The following is a 25,724-nucleotide window of genomic DNA, read 5'->3' on the forward strand; positions in this document are numbered from 1 at the left end:
TGTCCAGGTGTTTAGTGTTGGGAGGGTAAAGAGGAAACACACTGGCAGATGTGACCTGGAAAACCTCCAAAAGGAAGGTTGGTCCCTCTGCTCCCCACCCAGAGACCACAAAACTCATCCAAATGCCTCATCTTCCTCCAGCCTTTAGAAGGACAGCTTTTCCCTGACGAAATTTTAAATAGGGCAGAGAGTGAAGCCAAAGCAAGACCTGCGTCAAAACAATCACCCCCCAGGAGGAGCTCATAAATATTTATTTTCCTTCGGTGTATTTCATTTTGTCAGGAAAAGAGGAGGGCGCTCGAGCAGGAAAAGTAGACCAGTGGCACAGTGCTCCTTTCACAGGGAAAAACACCGATGTTTAATTTAAAAGGGCATAAATACAAGAGAAATGCCTCTTTACTTTCATGTTAGTAGCTGGCTATTAAATTACATCACAAGTGCTACGTGTGGGACCAGGCGAGTGCATGGTTATTTCTGTCTCCTAAACCGGAGTGCAAGTCTCAGCGTAATTACTTTGGATCCAAGTGTAATTACCAACTGATCTGCAGGAACATACACAGCGGTGACATCCATCCCAGGCAGCATTAGAGCCTGATGATAACACAGCATCATTAACACAGCTTAGCACTTCCCTCCGTGGCTGCAGGCCATGGTTTTCCCCGGGAAAGGGCTCGCGTTGGGCAGCCGGGATCGCTCAGGGGTCACCTGAGATCCTGTCCCCGCGTGTGCAGGGGCTGGGAGCACATCAGTGCAGACACCGGCAGTCATGATACCCTAATCACGGGAAATCAGGCTGGGACAGAGTCTTTGCCAAGATAAATCCCCTTGTTTTGGTATTTCTGCAACCTGCCCCTTTTTTCCCCCCCCAAGTCCACGATAAGAAGGAGGGTGCTGAGTCCCCCTGGGGTCACTTTTTGTTTAGCTTTTTTCTGTTTTACTCTGCTTTGCTGTGACAGCATCATGCTCAGATTTTGGAATATTTTCTCTAGAGTTCACACTTGATCTGTCTCCTTTTGGAAGACAGCGGGTATAGGGATTTTCTTTTCTTTATTCTTTATCTTCTTCTTTTTTTTTTTTTTCCCAAGGCTGAAAACATCACAGTAAACAACCTATTTATTCTGATGGTTTTGGAAGCTTTCTCTACACCTCCAAGAAGGTCAGGGAAATGATTCAGAAAGAGAAAAGGAGAAAAAAAAAAATCCTCCTTTCTTTTCATAATTGCCTGTTCTGTTACCACACCTTCTCAGTGCTACAGTGTTGCAAAGACAATGCAATGGACCAGTGTAGAAATGAAGATGCATTAAAGAAAAATAAAGTGGATTTTTTTTTAAGTTGGTGTTTTCAAGTACCTTTAGTTGTGTCCATTCTAGCTCATAAACACGAACAAATGAAAAGATGACAAAACATAAATTGACATAATTTCCTGTAAGAAGTACAGAACCTAAGATTATACAAATAAGCAAGAAAATATCTCCCAGCTCCTGTAGGTAACAATGTATTTGCTCCCAGCTCAGGGTCAGTGATGGTAAAGTGAGATTGACAGGGTAGCTAACCCCTGAAGGAGGTTTTCCATTTTGGTCAGTCCTGCTAAGCCATGCTTGCTGCTTTGAATGAGCTCGGTTTCACAGAAAGATCTTATTTTTCCCCTAATTTTGCTTATGTATTGGTTTTATCTGAGCAGCTCCGCAGATGTCAGTGAGACACATTTTGTTTTGAGTTACATCAGCGTAAATCACAACTGATCCAGTGAACTCAGAGATACCCTCTTTGCAGTGAGATCTGTGACACGAAGGGTTTGGTGCCACGGTATTGTGACAGCTTAAAGCCCCTCCATGAGGAAACAAAGTCAGGCTCAGCACTATCCTGGAACACATTACAAAGCATGTTTGTTATTGCACAGAAGACAGCATTTGCCTTGGCTGTGAACAAGAAACCCAGATCTGTAACAGCTAAGATTTCATCTCTACCATTTATCCAATGAGCTTCCCAATCCTCTTGCACAGATACCCTGCTGCTAATATAGCAGTCAAGATCAGAGCACTTAATCAATCATTCACTGAGGACAAATATGCGTAATCTAAATTAGAACAAACCCAGGCATATTTTATATGACAGCTGTACAGATTTTTAAGAAAAAGCATTGGCAAGAAAATTGCATGAGAACAAAATTGTCTTGTGTTTATGCTTAAAGTGGTAGATTTCCTAAAAGCTTCTGTGGCATTAGGTAGCCTTGAACATACAGGGGCACAATTCTGCTTTTGCTGCTTTCACTTCCACGTTTTCATCAATAAACCAGGGATGCATTTGGCCCCTCCGGCTCTGAAGCAGAAATCCTGCTGCAGACCTCAGTATGATGTAGAGTCCTTCTTAAAAACCTTTCATATTTTACGATCACTGTCAATTCTCTTATGATCAGTGTTGGTTCAGGCTTTCATGAATCAAAAATCAGCTCGTGGAACGCATCTTAGAGCAACCTATTTGTCTGCAGGTAGCAAAGGAAAGTGGTACTTTGAAGAATAAACCCCTCTGCCTTCAGAACGAAGCTCAGGCTGCACAGGAGACTGGAGCAACTTACAGCTTCTATTCAGGCTCCGCTCTGGGCATGCTGGGTGACCTTGTGTTCTCCCATTTTCCTCTGGGGGAGATATTATTTATCCCTGATAATAAAACACAGGATTCTTCTACTACGACTCATGGTTTAATCTATTGTGTCAACTAGCACAAGCTCCCTTGGATAAAAAAAAAAAATCAGAGGCAATAAAAGGAGTTAAAAATGAAGCATCTTTAACTGAAGCAATACAACTTTCATCTGAGGTCAGGCCCATGTTGCCCTGACTCTGCAGGGTAGGATCTCCAGAGAGGAACATCCCAGAGATGGCCTTTGAGAGTGGATGGCAGCTCTCGCACAGCCCACAGGGCCCATCAGGCTTGAAGACCCTTCAGCTCGGGGTACAAACCCAACAAACAGCAGGAAGGCTGAGTCCAGCCTCTAACAGGGCAGGCAGCACTGCCTCCTAGAAGGAGGAATCCTGAAAAAATGCTGTAAGGATCTCTGCAAACATCCCTTCCCCATGCACCTCTGCAGATCAGGCTCTAAAGAGTTGCTCTGTTGAAATTCTGTGTCTGCTTCTCCAGAGGAGCAAATGCTCCCACAAAAGTTCACACATCACCAAACATCCCATGGAGACTGAATTCCAGATTATTGCCATATCTTGGGACTTTTAAATATCCATTTCAGTCCCTGCATGAAAGCAGGTCTGATCCAGAGCACAGCAGGACTCATTTGCTCTCCTCTGACTTCATTTTGGAGGGACCTGTGAGATTTTCCAGGGACAGCTGTCAAACTCTTCTTCCAGTCAGCTTGCTGAGGTGAGGCATTGCCATCAGCACTGTTTGCAGTGCTGCAGGTTTGATCAAAGTTGTCAGGGAGATGTTGGTAGAAGCAATGGTCTGATATTGTAATTGAAGGTAGTGGTGAATACCTATTACCAGAAAAGTTTGGGGGAAGCAGTACAGAGGGCTTTGGAAAACTTTATCTTGGGTGTCCAAGCTGGAATTTGTATGCCTACTTGCTTATTTTTGCATCCAGAGGTCCGTTCTGGATTTTACTTGGATCCCTAAGCAGGAGAAATTAGTCTCAGCTTCAAAGAGCAGAGCTGAATGTGGAGCTTCTTTTTGCTTAAGGACAAGACAGAGGCTCTGCAGGTACCAGAGACCTGGAAGCAGGATTCCCACTTTTCACCATCCAGAAATCACTGTGTTTCCCAGTCTGGCTTATTTTTTTAACTTAGATTTATTTTTTTTTAACTTCTCAGGTTTTGCCTCAGTCACTTGCCTGGGAGGCTGCTGTGAGGAGGTGCACGAGGATGGACTGGAGCATCCAAATGGAGGCCCCCAAACATGAGCATTTTTCCCTTTACCTTCCCGCACCATTGGGAATAATAATTCCTCGCAGGGCTGTTGCACAGCTTGATTCATTAAGGCTTATGAAGTGCTTTTAGCTCCGGCACCGGAAGGCTCTATGCAAGTTGTTTTGGACTGCTCAGGTGTTAGGAGGAGAGGCATTGCAGGAGGAATACAAATAAATCAAGAGAAACTGCCCCTTCCTTCCATGCGTCCCCTGCCCCCCACTGTTCTCCATCACTGTTGGTGTCAAACAGTTAATTTACAAGCCCAGCACTTTACAAAGCCCCTGGAGCACCAATTGTCCCTTTCTCATGCAACATCAGCTCCTCAAAACAGCCAGCTGAGTCTCCGGGGTCAGCCTGTTCCTGCCCTTCCCGAGGCAACTTCAGCCTCTCTCCGGAACCGCCTGGGTATTTATTTTTGGACAAGTCAGATGCAGCATTACCCACCCTGCAGCAGGGTGAACTGGAATAAGCCCGGGGTGCAGGTGGCTGCTCTGAAGTGTGCCATGTGCTTGGCCCAGGAGGGAACATTCACGTGGGGAAGGTGACCCAGATATCTCACCCAGCCCACCACCCATGAGGGCATCCCCACGCAGCGCAGGGAGCGCTCAGCCTGGCAGAACAAACCGGGAGAGCGATGGGCAAAGGAAGGAAGGTGAAGGCGGTGGATCTTTCACTTGGCTTTTTTCCCCCTCCCTCCCTCGGTCTCCCTCCCCTCTTCCAGTCTGTTGCACGGGAGCTGTCGGCCATGCTGTTCCAGTTCAGGGGCTCCTGCAACAGAAAAGATCAGCTGTTGGAGAACCCATGGAAAGCCCTGGGGGAGAGCCATGGCCGCAAGGTAATCAGCAGGCAAAGTTATTACCATTATGCTGCTAATTAATTCCCAGCTCATTACGTTTCCTGTGGCTAATTTGTACTCGCCGCTGATTTGATTAAACTCATCTCTATGCTAATAAATGTGTTTTCCATTTGTTTTAGCGACTGTAGGAAGAGAGCCCGGTATTTACATATTTTGACGTTTATCAAATAAAACGCGGCGCCTGAATTAATTCTGCTCTGATTTATAAGTGGAGGGGGGAGGAAGGGGAGCGAGAGGATGCTGAGGGTCAGGCGTGCATCGCGTGTGCATGGCAGAGTGAGCCGGGGGGGCTGTGATGCTCCTCACATTTCATCCTCCCGGCCCCATCCTGCCCAGGGATGCTCCTGCAAGGCGGCCTCCACCTGCTCAGCCGCTCCCCTGCCGTTTATTTCCCCTTCCCAGCTAAGTTTTGGGACGTGGGGCTTTGATTTGTAGGTGCATCGCGCGGTTCAGCGGCATCTCGTCAGGTGGATTTCTCTTTGTCTTTCAGAAATTGCTCTAAATGAAGATTAGGTTTACACTGCAGCACCTCATTATAAGCAGTGACTGTGTTTCCCAGTTCCGTTCGTCAGGACTCGCTACAGTAATATCAGACAGCTTGAATTTCTAATCAGGGGGAGGAACAGACACCTTGCCATGCACACAAATTTATTTTAGGGATGTGTTTTACCCTCTCTACCCCTGGTAACTTGCAGGGCAGAAAGCTCTGTCTGGCCCTCCAGCATCTGCCTTCTAAACCCAAGACTAACTCTTCAGGGCAGATCTTCAGCAAGTAAAACTCCACTCAAAACACTCCTCCTGTTTCCTGCAGTTAACTGCTGCAGTATCAGTCTCCTCTTCATTTGGGGTAAATCCTAACAGAAAAAAACCCCTGAGAGTGTAAATCAGTGTGCTCTAACATCACTCAGGGTTTGCGAAATCCAGCCTTTCCTTTTCCGAGGAAAACTGGTAATGGTCAGCAAGCAGATCCCCTCCCTCTACATGTGTGTTCATACGTGTAATCTTCTGCTGGTGAACAGACATCTGTGTCACACGGGGTGGAGGCCAGAGCCTCGCAGGAAGCATCGACTGGGGAGGGCTGAGATGGGAGGAAGGTAGGGAAAGGTTCCTCTTCTGGGGCTGGAAAAGGTACAGTGGCTCAGCAGGGATGCCTGGGAATCCAGGGAGATCTAAGTCATCCCAGTCCTGCTCCCTGGTTTTGCCTGGAAGCTTGGCTCAAGCCCAGAGGGATTTGTTTTCCCTCTGCATGCTCACTTCGGGCTGGATTCTCTGGTTTTTCTCCCAGGTGCTCGCAGGTCACACCAGTGGCCCCAGCTTGCTTTCACACTCCCAGTAAAAGTTTCCCAGTAAAGAGGGGCCCCAACGACGCCACTTCTCACTCTGGCAGTGAGACACCTTCCACCGCCGCTGCTTCACCCCAGGCAATCTGAAACAGCTTCATTGCTTAAGTAACAATTAACAGCCCTGTCTTTTGGGAGTGCTTCTGGAGCGCTGCGCGTCCCCTGCTCCGGAGCCGGCGTGCTCCTGCCGTGCAACCCGAACTGTGGGCATCGGCCAGCTCCTGCCCGCCCCTCATCCTGATGCATGGAAGGGTGATGATGGGCTGCACTGTGCTGCCAGCCCACCCCCAGCTCAGCCAGAGCCGTGCTGATGTTCCCTCTCCCCTGGCACTCGCTCCAAGGCTGCACAGACACTCCTGTGATGCTGCCCAGGGTGAAGGTGTCCCACTGGCAATGCAGCACAGGTCCCTCACAGGGCTGATCCAGCTGTGCTGCCAGAGCATGGCAGGAGGTCCCTGGGCTGTTTTTAAAACAGGTCCCCAAAGAGGAGCTGGCGGAACCCTGGCTCCGTGCTCAGAGTGATCACTCAGCCCGAGTGATGGGGGACGCCTGACCTGGAGCACTGCCTTGGCCACGCACCCAGAGTCCCAGCAGTTCTGCAGCATTGTCTCAGCATCACCAGAACAACCAGCTAAGCCATGCAGTGGTGGATTGCTGGACTTTTCTCTTCCTACGAAACCTTTTAAGCCTTTGCAAAAGCGGGAAGTATTACGGACAAAAAACCCGCCTTGTTTCACGTTAACAGCCTTTGCTTTTCCTGGCGAAGGTGGGACAATAGCCACACGCTGCATGGTATCAGTGTCACAAAGAACAGAACCAAAAGGCTTCAGCTCAGGACAAATAAAAGTAACATTGATTCCTTTTTATTTTTCCTTTTTTTTTTTTTTTTTCCAGCTGGTATCAATACATTAAACAACCACGCTGGAAAAGTGAAATTGATTCAAGGCCTTCAGTGCTCCCTGCCAAAAAAGCCTCCTGCAAGGATCTATTCTGTATTGAATTACAGTCTGGAAAAGTTCAATAGGTTATTGTACAAACAGAGAGCAAAAGCCTGTCAACAATGGAGCCAAAGTGATTGTGCAGCTTCTTTGTGCTTGCCAGCCCTGCGCCCCTCACAAGCTCGGATGTTAAATCAGTTTAATTAAAATGGTGGGCTTCAAATGCCTCGCATTTTTTTAATGCATGTCCTTGTGTAAAGATATGCAGGCTGAGCTTTAAAGCCGCCTGCCTGCACTGACGGCCCCTCCATCCCTTTCTTGGTCCTAAACTGCAGCGGATTTTTACAGCTGCGGAGCACTTTGGGCAGATGCTGGGGCTGAGTAGCATCACCAGCCCCATCTGGAACAGTTCTGGGTTTGAGCAGCATCCTCAGCCTCAGCCTCAGCCCCATCCAGAGCAGCTTCAGGACTGAGCAGCACCCTTAGCCTCAGCCTCAAGCTCTGGTGTGTTCCCCTTTGCAGGCTGGAGCTATGCTTTGGGGCTCTGTGGGTGTACAGGACTTGGCTGTGGGACTTGGCTCCAATGTCCTCTCCAGAGGGACTGGGTGCTCCCCAGGAAGCAGCAGGATGAGGTCCCTGACGCTGCAGCAGGTTTGTCACAGGTCTCACCACAGGGTCTCCTCCTCCAAGGAGGCGGGAGACACTCGTGAGCTACACCAGGATTTCTAAATCCCCCTCTCCATCTCTAATTAAGATTCAAATTGAGTATAGAAATCATGTGTAAGTAAGATGCTAATTATTAAAGCCATTGATCTCCCAGACAATAAAGCAGCCTCATTTTTCTGGCCCTGCCCATGTTTTGAGGCAGCTCTGTGCCCTCACCATCAAAAATACCCAGGATATCTGGAATCCACATTGGAGAAGTGTGAAAATGATTGATTTTGTGGAGAGGTGAAGTCTCCATCTTGCTCTGAACAAAACTTCTAGCCCAGCCCCAGACGACCCTGGCAGGGTGTCTGGCTCTCTTGATAGCTCAGCTCCCTGTAATGACCATTAAACTTTGGTCCCCCACCTCACTGGACATCTGCTTATGCCTTGTCCATCCTGCACCAGTGCATTTATTTTCTCTTTGGGGTCAGTGGGATTTACTGCTCAGAGCATTTAATGGCTTCTTGTTCCCGAACTGGACAACTGTCATGGTTGAATATCCTATCTAGGAGTTACAGGGGTTGGGGAAAAGGTGCTCTTAGTTTGAAAAAATACATGAAAGAATGGCTGGAAAATTACAGGGAGAGAAAATGATATGGAAAGCAGAGCACAACCCGTATGGGGCCAGGCTGGAAAGTGCGGGGCAGAGCCACAGGGCTGGGAGGATGAAGGTGGCCAGTGCTTTAGTGGCCACAGCAAGGACAGACTCACAAAAAAGAAAAGGCTTGGGCTGCAGAAGAGAGGAATGCTAGCCTGGAAACACAGAGTGCAGCACCACACTGCACCAAAACGCTGGAATTAACATCAAAGCAGTCCTGGAGCAAATGAGATTACGGTATGCATGTTAATGAGGCAGCAGCACTAATCAGCCAGGATGCCTCGCTGGGAGGGCTGCAGTGCCAACTTGTGATTTCTGTTGTCAGGCTGGACCCAGCTTCCATTTGGAGTGAAGATTTTGTTTGGTTTTAAAAGCATCAGTATTTTTGTGGGGTTTCAGGCAATCTCAGATTTGATTTGATTTCTTCAAGTAGATGTCTGGCCCTTCAGGGTACAGAGAAGAACTTGGAAATGGGATTGAAGTGGTCCCCAGGGCCAAACCAAAAACGACTCCAAAGCCAAGGAGCATATGAAAGTTGCCCAAAATGCATTTTACTCTATTTTAAAACATCGTTATTTTTAAGCCGATCTCACCAGTTTGCAGGGCTGAGTGCACGGCTTTGCACACAAAAGGCAGTGCATTTTTGTGCCAAGCTTTCCTAAGGAACAGGAAGCCACTCAAGATGCGCAGGGTCCAGCTCTGCTCACATTTGCAGTGGGTTTTTTCCTGGTGCCACAATGCTGATGTCACAGTTATACTTCCCCATTAAGCTTCAAAACTGGAGTTTTTAATGTCAAGAGCCCTCAAAAAAGCACTTGCTTAGGAGATACGTGGCTTCAGGCAAAAAGCTGTAAAAGGGGCAGCCCCTCCCAAGGGAGGCTTAGCTGGGCTGGGGAAAAGGATGGCAGGAAGATGAGGGTAAGGAGAAAATCCTGAGGAAGGAAGGAGAGAATTGACATAAAGGAAAGGCAGATAAGCTGCTCACAAGAATTAAAAGGGCAGGACCCACAGCAGAGGACAGGCATGAGCCCTGTCTCTGCTTGAAACCTGGGGTGCTCCCAGAGGCCAGGGTACATATTCATCTTGGTCAGGGAAGCTTTGGAGCAGGAAAAGGGAAGACTTTCTGGGGCTTTTTATCTGTCTCTGTGGCAGAATAACCCCCTGGGAGCCAGAGGAACGTGGAGAAACAGCCACACCAGGGAATGGGAACGCTGCAGAGTGTGCTGCAAAGGTGCAAACTGCTCTGAGGATCAGCCCCAGCCTTCTCAAGGTCCATCTCAAGCCCTTTTTGTGGAAAATGCCATTCTGATAAACTCCTTCTGCAAGGAAACCACTCTCGTTTTGATCTGTTTTTCAAACAGCCTTTCTTCTTGATTGGAGAAATTGGCTTAAATTAGTCTCTCTCCCTTTTCCTAAGCAAGGCTGCAATTCACTTCTGCTTCCTTCTCCTTTCACCGATAATCTCGTTTGCTGAAACTGTGAATAAAACAGAATTTGAGACATTTGAGTGTTTACAGAGCAGAACAACATGTTTTATGTCTGAGTTTGCCATGCAAACATGTCTCTTCTGCAGGTGGCTCTGAGCAAGGCACAAGGGGGGCTGCCAGAAGAGATGGTCCTCAGTTCCCAGCTCTTGTCCATCTCTGAGAAAACATTTCTTTTTGCTTGCTGGAGAGCAATGTTGTGGCTCAGCTCGCAAAGAACTTTCCTGCCTCACTGCAGAGGTGCTGCAGGAATGGGGTCCCAGAGCTGCATCTACCCAGTGCAGAGATCTGGGCAGAGCAGTGGAGGAATGGGGGAGTAACCAAACAGGCCTGAGAAGGTGCAGATGTCCCTCCCTTCTGCCACAGATTGCCATGGCTGGGAAAAGAAGCTGTTCAGTAGCGCTTTCCATGCCAGGGAAATCATTAGCAAATTAATCATTTACTAATTAAACAGCATGATACCCATGTAAAGGGAGTGTGATTACCCTCTTTTATAAGGCAGGAAACTAAATGGTGTTTCTGATTTTAGACCAAATTTGCCCTCTGGCAACCCCACAGCTTTGCTCCACGGCCAAAGAGGGTTCTTTGGAGCACCCACCTCTGCACCCTGACGTGCACCTTGTCAGGACCATCACTGCCTGGTGGCATTTCCCAGGCACCTGTTGGAAAGTCCTGGAGGCTTGGCTGGTCTAATGCCATGGCCTTTCCATGTACAGTGGATGCCGGAGGGTCAGAGGACCCAGGCAAGGAAATGGGGCTGCATCCTTGCTGGGCATCCCAAAGGCTTGCTGGGTGCACATACACCCTTCACCACCTCTCCAGATGAAGACCAAAATTATGCAGTCAGGAGAAGTGACCATAATGAGACCCAAAGTCTGATCTGCTTCTTTTCACTCTTCTGATTTTATTTGGATCATGTATGCGAAATTAATCCCCTGCTTTATCTCAAATGAGAGCCCCTGGCAACAGACTTGATCTGCAGCATACGAGTATACATTTATTTAAAAAGCGAGGAGGAGTGAAATTGGGCAGGCAGAGCCATGGCAGTGCTGTCCATGAAGCCCATGGCAGTACCTTTCTCCTTGTATATTGGAGAAAGTCTTCAGGATGCAGAAAGAAAATTTATAATTTAAATGCCAAATTATTGCATTGCGGGAATGTTTGTCCTCGCTAAGACCTCTCATACCATCCCTACCACAATGCCTTCCACTGAAGTGCTCTCATACAGCAGAAACTCACCAGAAATAGAGCCAAAATCGTTCCCCTCCCTTCACAATCATGAGGGGTCCAGCTCACAGCGCTGACACAGTGCAGCAGCCCAAGCCCTGTGCACCTCCATGGAGGTATTTACTTTTGCTAAGTGCAGCTCATTATTATTGCCTCCCCTGGAGTTGTAGTGCAATGGAAACTCATTCCCCACGGCCTTGCCCAATAACTTTTGGAACAATATATTTTGCAGTTTTCTTTACTTTGTGTCCTGGTTTCCTCCACTCAATCAACTGCGGGTGTCATGCGGTGAGGTGTCCTGCCTGCCACAGAGAGAAAAGCTGGACTTTGCTGCGTGGATGTTTGCTTTGTATTGTATACACAGAATAAAAATTAATTCAGGAGCAGCTAGGAAAAAAAAAAAACCCACTGAGATTAGGAGCACAGAGATATAATGGTCTGAAAACTAAAGCCTTGCTGACTCCAGGAAAGTAAGCAACATCTAAGGCAGCTCGTTTCCCCATCATAACTCAATACAAATAAAGAGAAGAAGGTGGATGGAAATGGAGTAAATTATTTCACTGCCTAGAGCGACAGATGAGCAAAACCAACTGAGCCGGCTTCTCCAGGCTTTCAACACTTTTGCATGCCTTGAAACACACCATATTCAGCTACCTGCTATTGAACTTCATGGTGGCTGGAAATCCAAAGGTTACAGCTGCTGGGCACCCCAGTATGGCTTCCCAGTTTGATTCCCTCAGCAGGATTTTGTAAGGATAAGGTGGCACAAGGGTGGTGTCCAAGAGCATCCTCATCCATTCACTGCCCCTGGGAAAATGAGGAAGCTTTTATCCTTTGGGCACAACAGCAAAATGCAGTTGCAGTTGCTCATAAGGGATTGGATTTGGGCTGTTTCTCCTTTTGGATGCTTCTGCCCACTGCCCAGTGCCTGTGCACACCCTGGACAAGTCCCGTTTTTCTAAGTCATAGCACGTCTCTAATGCAAACACGAAGTGAAAGGATGCTGGAAGGCCACTGGCCTTTATGGTTTATTAAGCTCCTTGTGCAGGCATAATTGCAGACTTTGATTTTTTTTGAGACTAGACCACTTCACCTCTGTGTTGCACCCCAGAAAGCCCACTAAGACACTACCCCTCCTGAAAAGGGATGGGAGAAGCATGGGGGAAAATACCAGCTTTGTCACTGAAAGATTCTGTGGTTCTATTATTTAATAAGAGTCACATTTCTAAACGGCTCTTTATTAAACCGTCCAAACATATCATCTGCACTGGAGGATGTAAGGGCTGACACCAGACAAAACCATCAGATTGCTCTGAGAAAATGCACTGGCTTGTCTTGACAATTTAGGACTCTGTGGATTACCCTGTTCATATTTGCTGCTGATTTTAAGACTGAAATTTGCAGTATGAAAACAGACATGTCCAAGAAAGCATTGCTCAGCTTAAACTTAAAAGGACAGAGATGCAAGATTACAGCAGAGAGATGCAGCTCCTGGCTCCCAGCCCTTTCTTAGGAACCAGCTTTCACTTTGCCTTGGGCTTTTGGTCTATCAGCATCTAATGAAAGATGACAGTGCAGGCTCCCTTAGGGGCTAACGTGGGCAATTTCAGTTCTGGCATTTTAATTTATCTGTAACCAGCAGTTTTCAAAAGGGTAGAGCTAAAAAAGAACTTGGCTTGGTCACACACACACACAGACAAAAAAGGGGGAGTTGTGACATAAAACGCATGAGGAGGTTTGCTTGGGTTTAACTCCTTGGGCTCCTGCAAGGCAGATGCTGGAGCCTGGAGCCACGGCTGTGTCTCTTGGCACTGTGGCTGGATGCTGTTAACCCTATCCACCAGGAAGCTGGTTTTCCTTTAGGTGAAGTGAGCTCCTCCATGGTTTATGGCTGTTGGTTTTAGTGCCGGGCACATCTACTATATTCCTGACAGTTAAGGTCTCGACTTTTCCCATTTATTAATCCCCAAAGTTGCATTCAGGCACTGTAATGGCAAAAGGTTAGCTTAGGATCAGTCGCAGCCATAAATCCAGAATTAAAGGCTGTGGGTTCGTTTCCAAGTCACCCCGTGGTGCCTGGGTGCCGCTGCAGGGGCAGAGCCTGCCGTGGGTATGAGCACTCACGCACTCGCTCCGTGTGTGCAGCCAGGGGTGAGAGGAGCAGCTCAGCCCCCAGCCCGCACTTCCCATGGCATTTTTCCTGCCGGGTTTCCTGAGCTCCCACGTGCCTGGCTGTGCAGAGCTGAGGGTTGTCGTGGCAAGCTCGGTGCTGACGCAGCCGGGGCTGCAGAGCGGCTGCTGAGTGCGCCTGGCACCGGTTCACATCCGACCCTCATCAGGAGCTTTTGACTCCACCATTTATTTGTTCCCTGGCATGTTCCACACGCTCTCCAGGCACCTGGCAAACCTCCGGGCACCCGGTACCATCAGCGAGCTCTTGAAGGATGAATCCAACCGAGCCCCCTCTGACCTGCTCTGGGGCTGCAAAAACTTCATTCGGGATCAAACAGGTTAAACCTTTTATTTATTTAATTAATTATTTTACTTCTTCTTTCCAGGGAAGGATTTCACTTTGCCTTTTCTTTTTTTTTTTCCCCCTCCCTGCTGCCTCCAGAGGACCAGGCGATTCCAGGCACAACTCTAGCAGATGGTTTTGGTGATGGAAAGCACAAGGGGATCACTCCCAGGAGCTGCTCATGCAGTTAAGTCAAAAATGAACTGATGCATGCAGAGTGCCACGGCCCCAGCCTGGACAGCTCCCTCTGTACAGGCAGCCTGTGCTGGCCCCATTTATGCACCCAGCTTTCTCTGTGCCTGATCCAAAATCTGCTGGAATTGGGGATCAGCCCTTTCCTGAGCTCCCTGAGCCAGCTGGAGTCAGAGCAAACAGCATGTGAACCCCAGTTCACCCACCCCGTTGTGATCCTGCCCGCTGCAGCATCGCCCTGATGTCCCAGCACACGCAAACCTGATTGTGCCAGAGACCAGGAGATTATTTCTTTTTAATGTTTACATATTCTAATGTAAAACCTTCACCTTATGCCCATGGCAAACATTGCCAAAGTTGTGGAGTCAGAAAAGCAAATCCATATTTTGTCAATATTAGCCCGATAAACAAAATTTGAGAATTAATGCATTCTGTGCTTAGCAAATTGAAATTAATTTCTGATACGTGAGAATTTTCTTTCTTAACAACATTTCCCTTGTTTTAGTGAGACAATCTAGTGCTGTATTAGGAAATACAAACATTTTTCAGAAGAACTATACATAATTTATAGAGAAGCAGGTCTGAATTAGCTGTAGCATTGCCCTGAGTTTTCCTACAGTCCATAGGTCTGGATCTCAGCTGTGCTCAAGGATCTGCTCCTTCTCTCTGATGAAACCCTCTCCCAGAAACAGTTAAACACCAGAAACCAGAAATGATCCATAAATTAGGTCTGGCTATAGGTTCAAAATCATAAGTTATGGCCTATTGACCTCATACTCTGAGGGGAAATCAGAAGCATTTTTCTAAAGAGCCACCACTGGAGGAAGGGAGGTTTAATATATGGCACAGCAGAGCCCTGCTGCAAATAAATACAGCACTGCATAATTGCAGGGGAAATCAATAAATACCATGGTGGTTAAAATAAAGATATGCATTTTGAGGGTTGGGGTTTGTGTGTGTGAACGGTTGTTTCCCCAGAAGCAGAGGATGATTTTTTCCTGCATTAAAGCCTCTAAAAACGACAAAGACAACAGCTCCTGTGCTGCCCCTTTTGCAGGGAGCAAGTTTCAGCTATCGTGTCCCTCAGAGCAGCTCTGTGAAGTCGTCATTATTACCATAATTAATAAGTGCAGTTTGCTCATTTGAAAGATTCCAGCGACGTTTGCCACTCAGGCATCGCGTCAGCGCGAGACATAAAAAATCGCTGTGACAACTGTTCTGCAAGTTCAGGTTTTATTGACGAGCACCACAAAGCGATGAAGCCCAGAGCAAGTCCCTTTTCACTTTAATATTTAAACCTCTTTTAAGAGGACGTCAATATTAACTCCTGTAATTGATGCTGACAGGTGACTGCCTGGCCGTAAAAAAGGCAAGCGATAGAATTTAAAAATCCTAAATAATAGCAACCAGGACTTGCCGGTCAGTGCAGTGAAGGACACTGGGGTGAGGGGATGAGGTCTCCTGCATCCCTGATGCATCAAATGATCCTGGTGAATCACCCAGGGATGGATGGGACCCTTTGGGCTCGGCTGATTTTGTTCCCCCAGGTAAATCCCTGGATCTCCTGGATGAGAAACTCACCCTTGCTCAGCCTCCAGACCAGCCAATGCTTTTAAAAAATAAATATCAATTGCAGCTAGTTAACCTCAGGATTTCCAGCACTGAAGAGATTTCCCACAGGAGCCAGAGAGCACTAAAGGAATGGATAAATGCAAAGTTCATGGGGAAGAGGACACAGCCCTTTGCAAATCCCAATGTGAGGGGAAAATACCCACAAAGTGCTATGAGACAGGCTCCAAAAATAGTTATTTGCTGGACTAAACTTTCTGATTTTCATTAACCTTATTCTTAGAAATGAGTGCATTTTTTCTGTTTAAAATTTGGGTTAAAAGTAGTTAGAATTTGGAACAATGTGAAACCAAGTTTTAATGTAAAGTTCTTGATGACCTGAGTATTGGTTTTTGTCTTTGCTCCATCTACAATTCAACCAGAAGGAATTGCAAAGTGCATCAATCTCTTCATTTATTTAAATGGAGATACAGTTTTGCTGGCTTTGAGTTCTACTAATATGCAGATTATAGCATAAACCCAAAACTAGAGTGATTATGTTGTTGTTAAAGTGGATAAAAGTATTTTGAATTTTGACTGTTTATTAACTTTTTGAAATTGAAGGCAGGGAAAGCACTAAAATATCCTGTACACATTAAAAAGGTGTTCACTACAGGGAAAAATATTTCATTAATGGAAAATTGGGATATCTAAAAGGAGAGGTTTAAGAAAAAAATTATTGGTGACAACATTGGCTGCATAGACAGAAACTTTTCTGAATAAACCCAAGGCACTCCAGTTAAGCTGTTTTAGGTAATTCCACTCTCACTTTCATCCTTAAACTAAAACCAGCAAAATTCCTTCCCAGCACCCCTCTCCCAGCAAACAGCTCCTGCTCCACAGATATTTAACCAGGATATCCCAGCCAGCGCTTTTCTTTATATCCTTGATGGTTTTTGTCTGTACTTTGGGGTTCTTCAGGCAGTTTTTCCTGCTTGCAGAGGAAGATGCACAGCAGAAGATTTGGGATTAAAGAGACAATAAAATGTCCCAACCGCTGCCGTGTGGCGGAGACCAGGGCACGGATTTAGTGCTAACAACAGAAAATAGGAGAGCTTTGTAGCAATTAAAGCTGAGCAAAACCCACTGAATGCTGGAGAAAATATAGTGGGGAAAAATCACTGTGGTGTTACGAGTCTAAAAACAAAAATCAATATTCTTATTGTTCCCTGCAAGAGTCTCACAAGGAGGGAAGAGCCGTGCCCAAGACCCTGTCTGGCTGCAAAATAGAAGATTAGCAGTCAGATCCTTATCAAAAATGGGACAGGGAAGCTTTTGTTTAAAAGGCCCACTTGAACCAAAGCTCTCCTGGCTGATTACTGCTGTTAGGATTTGAAACTGCTACTATTGTATAATATAGCATTTAAAAGAGATATGGCTGCTGACATGAGCTAGTTGGCAGCAAATAAGTGTGCGTTAAATAATTGTATTAATTTCTACAAGAAGTAATACTAAGTTAAAGCTGTATTTGTGTGCAGATATATGTGTGTGCGTGCACACGTGTGTTAGCAGGTTTCACGCCAAGGAAAGAGGCTGCTGGTGAAAATTTGGTGATAAATGTCTCAGCTTCCTCTTAGAGTTTTTCTTTTCCATCCTGGCATCACAAATAAAATCTCCTCTGTATTGTACACTGCTGCTCTGTACAGTAATGCCTTTGTTGCCACTATGGCTCTTGCTTAAGCATCTGACTACAGTAATTGTTTTATACATTAACTGTACTCCCTGATGGTTGCTCTATTATCTTTTTCTTTTTTTCCAAAACGGTGCTTGCAGATATTAGCAGCTTGATTACTCGTTTTATAAACAATTTCAACACTGTGTCAGGGCTGATTTGGGCAGTGGAGTGGTGTTGTTGGCAACAGTGGGGTTGAGTTTCTGTGGTGCTTTGGTGCTTCACAGCAGCTCCGAAGCCTCGAGGAGATGCGGTTTCAACCCAAGTTGCATGTTGACAATCCATAGAATGGAGGCCCTTGGCTGCAGAGAAGCATTTGCATTCAGCTGCCATCAGGGCCAATGCTGGGCAAAAGTAATTTGTGAAAAACAGGCGTGGAAATGATGGATTAGAAAAGGGAGAGGGATGCACCAAATCCCTGCGAGGCAGCGCCACGGCTCCTGTAAGCACCGTGTGTGTGTGTGTGTGCACACGCAGTAGAGAGGGAGCTCAGGAAGGCAGCACCAAATCTGAGATGCCTGCACACCAGTGCCTTTCAGACATGAGCCATTTCCAGTAGGAAGTGGAAGGGATCTGGCCCTGGAAGGGGCAGGCGAGGTTTTGCAGCACAAAGCGCTCCCCTGCCTTTGCTCATGCGTCACTTCTGTCACCAAAAGGAAAATCAGAGTGTGATGCCAGTTATTAAATATCTTCATTATAAGGGCATTCCTTCCAGCTGACTTTCAATTTTGTTGTATCTAGGGGCCCAGTGTTAATAAGGACAAGTGTTCTTAAAAACACTGACTATTGAAATCCTTATAAATAATATGCAGCTTCCTGCCTCTGATTGATAGATATATTGTACAGCCGAGCCACCATAAAGGCAATAAATACATGTACTGTTAAGGGTCATGAGTCTCAAAATTAAATCGAATGCAGAAATTGAGTCTTGACAGAATCTGAAGGGATAATGTCTTAGCTTCTCCAATTACGCAGTTCAACATTTGGATAAATCATGTGAAAGTAAGTATTTAGCCCCATTTTTCATAATCACTATTAATGAGAACAAAATGGGAGCTGAGGGCAGAGGGAGAGAATTTTGACAAGATAAATAGCATATGGGGTGTGTTGTCAGCCACAGAAAATCAAGGCTGTTTAAACCCCCAAACAGCAGGAAGGAAAAATGCAGGGGAAAAAAAAGTAGAAAGAATAGCGGTCATGTTATTGTCAGCAACAGTCTCTGTGTCAGGACTTTTGAGATCTGCCTTCCCAAACAGCACTTAGGGCACAGAAGTATCATCTAGAGCTCCCCAGGATGGTGTGAATGACTGATACCCAGAGCACACCATTTAAATATTGCCTGTTTGCGCTCTGCAAGCAGCACTGAAAACACCACTAAAAAAATTCATTAAAAAACCCACAGATTGTGCTCCCTGACTGGTCCCTGTGGGTGCAAGGCAGGTGGCTGTGTACACCTTCAGTGGCCACCTCTTTGTGTCTGGGCCATAAAACCAGGAGAAGCAGCTTTGCTTGCACAGGGTTTTCTCCAGCTTTGATGCCAGGACACGCGCAGGATGTGCAGGGCTTAAAGCAAGGAGGGGAAGGTATAAATTCCATAGTCATTTTCTATCATCTTGTCTGTCTTTCCTGCTTTTCAAGTTGAAATCACTTTAAGCATCTGCGGCAAAATTATTCTTAGAGAGTCTCTCATTAAATTAGATGTCTCTGAATTGAATTCATTTCCACTCCATTTTGTCAGCTGCTAATGCACCGAGAGCCAGATCCTGCTCAAATTGGCTTTGAGGTTTGGTCCCTCTTTTTTGGGGGGGAAGAAGCTGGGGTTTCACACTTGTGCTGAGTTTTTCCCCACCCTGAATTCCTGCCCTGCATTTTGGATTCTTAGGGAGCATCCACTGCTGTCACTCAGATGCTGCCAGTGGCTGAACTCTCATATTACAAATCCTAATGACTCACTAGGATCCAAATTGTATCAGAATATTCCTACAATACAAAGTACAAGGCCACCTTTTGTCACTGAATTAGAGCTACAACATCCCCATGAAAGTCCCCAGCAGTCTGTGCTCTGAGCCACACACATGTTCTGTGCTGCTCCGAAGATGAGCGTTATGCTCTAAACCTCTGCTTTCAGCCATAAATATCCCAGCAATCCAGGGGCAAAGGGACTGTTTCGATATCTCATGCAACATTAGCAGCTCACAGATTAAGCACGTGGGGCCTGGGAGATTATCTCCTTGAATCAATATAAGGCAGGGAAGCAAACAAACAGCTGGCCGGGTTACCCAAAATAAAAGCGTTTGATTGTGGCAAGCTTCAAAGCAACTGGTTGACACGAAATAGGTTGGGTGCCCTCCCCTGCTGTGCCCGAGGAGCAGAGGGTAGCAGGGAAATAAATAAACATCTAAAAATTACTGCTTACTCCTCCCCCTGCTGACAAACCACCTCCCAAAGAAAAGCAGGGAAGCAAGGAAAAGCGCCCCAGAACATATGGCAGAATCAAGCACAGGATCCCCGTAGGTTTGGGTTGTACAAGTAAATATTAATCTGGGGGGGATAGTGGGGGCTGAGATCAAAAGAGCTGCTCCCGTTTCTATAGGGAAAGGGAGCGCTTTGATGTCACAGCGTCTTCCCTGCGCCACCTAATGAACTGAAATTGTGACACAGTGACATCCTGCAAGGTTTGAAAGCACTCAGCACAATGACACATCTTTGGGGCTTGCTGCTCTCTTTTTCCAACAGCCTCCTGTGCCAGGGGAAGGCTTCTGCTGGTGAGGGTGGAATAGAGGTGGAGGAGACAGAGGGGGCTTTGGGGAGTGAGAGTTGAGCGCTTCTCCCTCGGCTGCACATGAGGAGAGCTAAAGGGACTCGCTCCAGGTCATGCCTGACTGGGAAGGATGAGGTAGGGATGCAAACAGAGGGAAGCAACTTGGCAGAGCTTGAGCGAGCCCAAAGCCCCCACCATCCAAGGCTGGCAGGACCAGAGTCACCCTCACCCCACACTTTTTGCCTTCCGTCCTACAGCACCCAGCTGGAGCCACAGCACCCTCGGGGGATAATGGACATGAAAAGAGTCTCGGGAAAATGCAGAGTCAGAGGAAGGATGAGCTCCTTGCCCAGGTCCCAGGGAAGCAGAACCTCCTCTTGTTCAGTTCAGGCCAAGAAAATATCCAGCAGATAGAAAAACCAACCTCACACAGGCTTTGAGCCTGGGCTTGGTCAAACAAAGGCCCTGAATATTTCACCCAGGCTCCCAAGAGAAAAATACTGGAACAAAACCCTGTGCCCCCACCCCAAGGAGTGCAGGGAAGAGCAGGGAATACCCTGCACAGCTGCCCAAACCCCCATTCTGGGTGTTATGTGCTCTGGGGAGGAAACCAGAGAGAATGAAAATAAAATGAATCCTGATAAACTGTGCAGTGAAACTCTCAGGGCAGGCAGGGAGGGAGGAAAGATGTGAAAGTGGGAAGAAGAGATGGTCTTTGTTAAGAAGGATGATTTTGGGTGATTTTGTCTCCTCCATTGCAGGTTGCCCTGCCATTATCTGTGGAGTGTGGGCTGGTTTATTGGTCGTTACTGGGAGCACCTCCTTACCCATCCTGTGGCTCCTGGCAAGGACATGGTTCCCAGCAGACCCTGGGCAACACCACCAGTCAGGGCTGCACACAGTGCTCAGCCAGCACAGGGTTAAATCCAGTTAATCCCAGGGACTTACTCTGGATTAACCTGGGGAACTGAGAGCAGCATTTGGCCCTGTGTAAAAGGGTCGGGCCAGGATTTCAAGTGCAGAGGAAACCCAACAGCATCACCTGCTCAGAGAGTCACAGAGCTGGGTAAGAGAGTTGCTGAGGCAAGTTAGGAAATGTAATAGAGCAAGAGAGAGCTGCTGAACCAGGCAGGGAACTGAAACTTTATTCAATCATCTGCTTTACTTATTTCACAGCGAGGAAATCTATCTATCCCTTAGATTTGTTTGTGCAGTGAAAGCTCTGTGTTGCCACGAGGCAAAGAAATGGTTAGAGAGAATCAAAAGGGTGATGCTGAGCTGCAACCTGCCTTAAAATGCTGCACCCACGTAAGGAGAATAAAACCAGGAATTAGGGAAAAGAGCTCCGTGGCTTTTCTGAAGCCAAAGTGGTCTGATTGCTTTTCACCAAGACACTGGGATTAGGAAAGCATTAATGGGAATGACAGTTTGATGGGTTTTAGCAAAGCATCATGGCACTGTGACCTCAACTTTCCAAAAAATACCATATTTGGGTATGTGCACATGGAAATCCATGTACAGACACACCCACAGGCAGAGCAGGGAAGCATGTAAGGACTCTGTGTGTCGTTTGAACAGCGTGAACAGGGCACTGAGCTGTCCTAGAGAGGGGCACAGAAATGCACCTGCGTGATTTCATCAACTCAGAGGTTTACAGAGGAGTTTGCAATAGGGCTCAGGCATCCTGAGACGCCCCTGCCCCCTGAATCTGGGGAGAAAGGCAGGATGGCTCCCAGCACACATCCACCTCTGTGGGAAATGGATTCCGGAGCAAGGGAAAGGATCAATCACATGGAGCTTCTTTTATAGGAAAAACTGCACAGAATTGACTGGGGCTCCCAGATGTTGCATGTAGAAATATTCAATAATAATGATAATAATTATAATAATAATAATAACAACAATAATAATTCAGTGGGGAAAGGCTCATCTTGAGCAAATTAAAGCAACCTTGGTGTAGCCTCGGGGTAGGTGGCTCCACATAAAATCATGTCGTGGTGCTGTGGTGTCCAGGACAGGGTGTCAGCACCCATGGGAAGCACCAAGGGCCACCCATCACCACCCTGCACCCCTGTGCAGGGAAAGCACCAAGATGGGAAGTGATAAATAACCTGTGTCTCATGGAGGGATGTTTCTGGGTGTGAATTAGAGCCTCACCAGCCTCCAGCAAGATGCCCCTTCCACAGCACGGCAGCGCCGATCTAGGACAGGTTTCCCTTCAGAAATGCCATTCCCCAAATCCCACTCAGACTCAGCTAAGCTGCATTTCATTATTTTTTTTTCCCCAAATCAGCCTTATGCAGATTCCACCCTCTCCACTGGTTAACTCCTGCAGCACCAGGACACACAAAATACCTTTAAGGGCTTCAGGAGGCTTTTGGTCATGGGAATCCTAAGATTTTGAGACATGACAAGCACCTTAGTGAGTCTGTCTGGTAGTTTGATTTTAAAAAATTGGCACAGAGGTCTGGGTGCCTTAACAGCCATTTTCCTCATGTTTCTGATATCACAAGACTTCTTTGCATTAAAGATGTGCTGTTTGTACAGCATTAAGGGTGTTGCACCAGCCTGCATTAAGAATGTAGATGTTTACTGGACCTTCCTTTAGCTCTTAGCTGTATTTCACTAATAAAGTGTGCCTTAACCACCATCCAATTTACCCAGGAATATCTTTGAGTAACTCACAGTAATTTCATATTTGATTTGTGCCGACAGCAGATGTGGCCATTCCCTTAGCTGGGCAGAGGGACAGAGCAGGGGGACATTAATCTTTCTGTGAGCTTCCCATGACGGATACCTCAGTGCCTAAATCAAGGCAGTGATGCTTGAACTAAAAGTTCAAAATTAGGAAGGAAGAGGAAGTTCAGAAACGATGAGGAGCAGGTTGCATCATCAGATCCTGCCAAGTCGGTGTCTCAGGACGGTTTTAGAAATCCTGAACACGATTTAGGCATCCTGCTGGGGGTATGAGTCCTGAATGGGAATCCTGTTCACAACCCTTGTTTTGCTGCATGGATAACACGGGAAAACGCAGTCAGCCAACCCCAAATGATGGTCCTTGCACTGCCGTGACCACGGCGTGCAGAGACACGGGGCTGATCCTGACGTGGGACAGAGCAACCCCCTACCCCGGCGTGACACGAGCGGGATGTGGCTGCAATTGGAGCTGGCAGGAGCCGGCAGGGCGATTACTGGGCAGGGCAGCTGGGATGGGATCCTGGGTGCGGCAGGAGGGGGGGGGATGCTGCACCCTGCCTGCACCCATCCCATGCCCATCCCATCCTTATCCTGCTCCCGTCCCATTCCTATCCTATTCCTATCCCGCATCTATCCCATGCCCATCCCATCCTTATCGCGCCCCCACCCCGTCCTCATCCCGCACCCCCGATCCCGATCCCGATCCCGATCCCGATCCCGATCCCGATCCCGCCCGGTCCCTCCGCCGCCGCTCCGGGCAGGCCCGTGCGGGTGCTGCCCCCTGCCGGCGCCGCGCGCCCCTGCAGCCGCCCCGGTTGCCGCGGTAACGGCGCGGGAGGAGGGGGCGGCTCGGGGCCACCGGCGGGACCGGAGGGTCCCATCCCGGCCCCACGGGGCCGTCCCGCCGCTGGGGCTGCAGCACAGCCCCCGGGGCAGTCCCGAGCGAGCAGCGCCATCCTCGTCCCCGTTGCTCGGGAAGCGGCCGGGGTGCGGAGCAGATTTCCATCCTGTGTTGGGTATTACCTTAACAACGGGCCGGGACAGGGGCAGTGCCGGCAGGCACGGAAATATCCCCGCTTCCGAACATCCCCTCTTCCGAACATCCCCTGCTTCCAAATATCCCCGCTCCCAATATCACCGCCTCCAAATATCCCTGCTTCCAAATGCCATCACCGCTCCCACGTGCTCTACTCGCAGCTGCTGCTCCCCCCTCCCCGTGCGGTTTTTCCAAGCCCCCCAAATGCCCAGCGTGGGATTCCCCCTCCTGCCGTGTCTCGCTCCCACACGGAGCGTTGGGAGCGCGGTGGGAATTGTCCCGTGTGCTCCGGCGAGTGCTGGCCCACGCCCAAAGCGGGGTGCCCGCCACCGGCAGCCCCCTCCCTGCTGCCTGATGAGGATTCGGCCCGCATGTGGGCGGAGGAGAGCTGAGCATCCCGGCGTGCGCCCGCCCCAAATTGCAGCCCATGGCTGCGCTGCAGCGGCCATCTGGGTGGGGAACAACAGGCCGAGCACTGCCAGCATCGCCAGCACAGCAGGGGGATGCAGAAATGCCGGGAAGAAGGAAGGAGGTTGGGATGGGCGGGATGGGAGCGGTGGTCCCAGTGAGGCCACAGCCCCGTGCTGCAGCTCTCGAGCCCCCAAGAGCAGGTTCCTGCCCGGAGAAGGTTCCCTGCTCCCATCTCTCACTGCACAGAAGCATTACGGTTTGCAAGGATTCCCCCCTCATAAATTAGTATCTTCCAGCTGTTTCCTTCCACATAAAATCTCTTCTATTTCTTCTCTTATTGCTTTATATAAACAAACATGAGAGCGGCTCATTCTAAATAAAGTTATTTGTCTAAGTAAATTAATATATCATATTCTCTCCTGAAATATAGAGAGCTATTTGTCTCCAGAGAAATCATGTTGAGTGACATAGTATAACCCTATTCATTTGCATATGCAGATATGTCTAATTATTCAACTTGCAATTAAAGGCTTGTGTGTCAGCAAATGAGACTAATTAGAATCATAGAATCATGGAATCGTTTAGGTTGGAAAAGCCCTCTAATATCATCAAGTCCAACCGTTCCCCCAGCACTGCCAAGCCCATCACTAAACCACGTCCCCAGCTGCCACATCCACACGGCTTTTAAACCCTGCAGGGATGGGGACTCCACCAGTGCCCTGGACAGCCTGTGCCAGTGCTGGACAACCCTTCCAGTGAAGAAATTTTCCTTAATAACCAATCTAAACCTACCCTGGTGCAACTTGAGGACATTTCTTCTTGTTCTGTTGCTTCTCACCTGGGAAAAGAGACTGACCCCCACCTGGCTACCACCTCCTTGCAGGTAGGTGTAGAGAGCAAAAAGGTTTGACATTACAAGCAATAGAATTAAAGGAATGGTTAATATTGCACCGTCCTCAGGATTTTCAGTAGCCCTGTCCCAGTTTCCCAGTTGCCTGAAGGAAGGCAGCGAGGCACCTTCCACAAGCAGACTCACTTTTACACTGTGAAGAATGATTGAATGATGTGTCACATCTCCACAGTGTGACACACAGCCCACCACCACATCAGCCCTGCTCCTGCAGGACCTGTGCCCCTCCCTCTCGTGATTGTCCCAGGTCACCCACCCTGCTTAAAATCAGGAGAGATGGATAAATCCTGGAAGCGATTGAATTAGGAACAAAACTATTTGCATCTGGAGACTGCTGAAACAAGACCTTTTGGCCTTTTCTTCAAAAACTCCAGCTAGATTTGTTAGATTATGGTTGGGAAGAAATCCTCAAGTTGTTCATCAGATTGTTATTCACAGAACAATATAAATAACATTTATCATGGTCACTCAGGACAATGTTTTCACAGTATGCACTTTGCAAACCAAAATAAATGCATTTTCAGGTAACAAGTTCATTTTCAAAACTATATTAGTTCTGGTGGAGCCACAGACAATTTTTCATGGGTATAATGCAGAGTATATGCAGAAATTATATTTAAGAAAAGTAAAAATGATCACATTTTGATAATTCTCAAGCCAATACCTCAGGTAGACATGTCAGCCAGGTTTCACAGTACAGGAACACAAACCACATCTCTCCCATTTCTGATGACTACCTTCCAATGAGAAAAATTATTCTCTGGATGTGCCTTGTCTTGATTTGAAAATAAAACAGGACTTAAAATGAAAGAAAGGGAAATGAAACAGTATTATCAATGCAAAACGGTGGCTTGTTCTGT

At 47.6% G+C, this 25,724-nt stretch overlaps 3 long non-coding RNA genes across 4 annotated transcripts in view; 2 read left to right on the top strand and 1 right to left on the bottom strand.

The window, feature by feature from the left end:
* LOC109144312 overlaps positions 1–4,953 on the top strand; it is a 32,820-nt gene extending 27,867 nt beyond the window's left edge. The window contains exon 4 of the long non-coding RNA XR_002044997.3: positions 3,816–4,953. This is a non-coding gene — a long non-coding RNA (uncharacterized LOC109144312). The remainder of the gene's footprint in view (positions 1–3,815) is intronic.
* Positions 1,333–23,674, bottom strand: LOC104687653. 2 transcript variants are annotated; one of them, XR_005603478.1, is made up of 3 exons: positions 23,531–23,674; positions 11,717–11,869; positions 1,333–9,827 (listed from the first exon to the last, which is right to left on the bottom strand). It is a non-coding gene; the product is annotated as an uncharacterized LOC104687653 (long non-coding RNA). The 2 variants fall into 2 exon arrangements; XR_005603479.1 differs by lacking the exon at positions 11,717–11,869.
* LOC104687654 lies at positions 12,790–17,090 on the top strand. Its single transcript, XR_751586.4, has 2 exons — positions 12,790–13,572; positions 13,677–17,090. It is a non-coding gene; the product is annotated as an uncharacterized LOC104687654 (long non-coding RNA).
* Positions 23,675–25,724: the final 2,050 nt, after the last annotated feature.

The sequence above is a fragment of the Corvus cornix genome, chromosome 20, assembly GCF_000738735.6.
Source record: "Corvus cornix cornix isolate S_Up_H32 chromosome 20, ASM73873v5, whole genome shotgun sequence".
Lineage (NCBI taxonomy): Eukaryota > Metazoa > Chordata > Aves > Passeriformes > Corvidae > Corvus > Corvus cornix.